Raw genomic sequence first — 1,173 nt, 5'->3', positions numbered from 1 at the left:
CATAAATGACGTCTGCTTTGCAAACAAATGTTGCTGCTGTTTCCATAGAGAAATGGTTTGGTTGAGTCAGCAAGGCAAAGGCCTGGCAAGCTGTACAGTGTCGTTACAACACTGAGCTGTTCCACTGAGCTGCCAGCACAGCCTTTCTCTACCTTTGTGCCTCCCACTGATTCTTTGTCTCCTGCCTTGCTGCCAGCTCGGGCTTCGGGACAGACGCTGCTGTGCTGCTGAGTTGCACTCTGGCAGCACCTCTTGGGATTACCTACGAGAATTAATAACATTTTGCTACTGAACTAAGCAGTAAGGACTGTGTATTTCATCACCGTTTCCCACCCATGGTTACAGAACTCTGCAATGGTATTTATATATGAGGAAAACAAGTACTTAAAGGGATCTTCGATTTTGTTCCATCCACGTCATTTTCATTAGCGTTCAAGTTTTACCCAGTTTCAAAAGCGTGTATTTTATATCTGCTTTTGAACAAAATGTTCTTCAAGTTCTCAGTGTTAATCTTTACTTATAATCTGTTTCTGTTCATCTTTGGTTATAGATTTTCAGTTTCAGAGTAACAAATAACTGTATACAACAGACAGACCTGACAAAGATCTCTTAATGTTATAATATTGCCTGACTGCTTCCAGTCTTTTCCTTCCTTTATTCTCAAAATAGCTACGTGTTCAACCTTTTGTATATAGGAATGAAATGAATTAGAGAGATATGCTACTATTTACACTACTGGTTCCAAACTGGGCATTGCTGTATTGTCTGTCCTTTCACAGTAGAGACAAAAATTTAAACTATTTGCATGTGTACTTTGCCATCACTAAATTAATTCTTACCTTTCTCCTCCCTAATTACCTGATGGAACTCAATAGTGACATTTTCTAACTAGAATGTATTCGTCAGCAGAGAAAAGCATGGTGCTGTTTTACGGTTGTCTGATTCTTTGAAGAGTAAATCCAGTTCCTACTCAAATCAATGTTTCACTGACTTCAATGGAAGAAAAATCAGGCCCTTAATCAGCAAGGAAGTGTAGTGTCAGTCATGCTATGCAAGACCCCAAGCATCAAAAGCACGTAAATGATCAAAAAAGAGTTTCTAGCTTTAGCCTGTCCCACTTTATACATAATGAATAACTAGTTGGTGTATGATTTAATCTTAAAATACCTTTAT

Source organism: Chroicocephalus ridibundus, chromosome 6, assembly GCF_963924245.1.
Source record: "Chroicocephalus ridibundus chromosome 6, bChrRid1.1, whole genome shotgun sequence".
In the NCBI taxonomy this organism is placed as follows: Eukaryota; Metazoa; Chordata; class Aves; order Charadriiformes; family Laridae; genus Chroicocephalus; species Chroicocephalus ridibundus.
The sequence above is the reverse complement of the archived record's forward strand: the minus strand, read 5'-3'. Positions refer to the sequence as shown.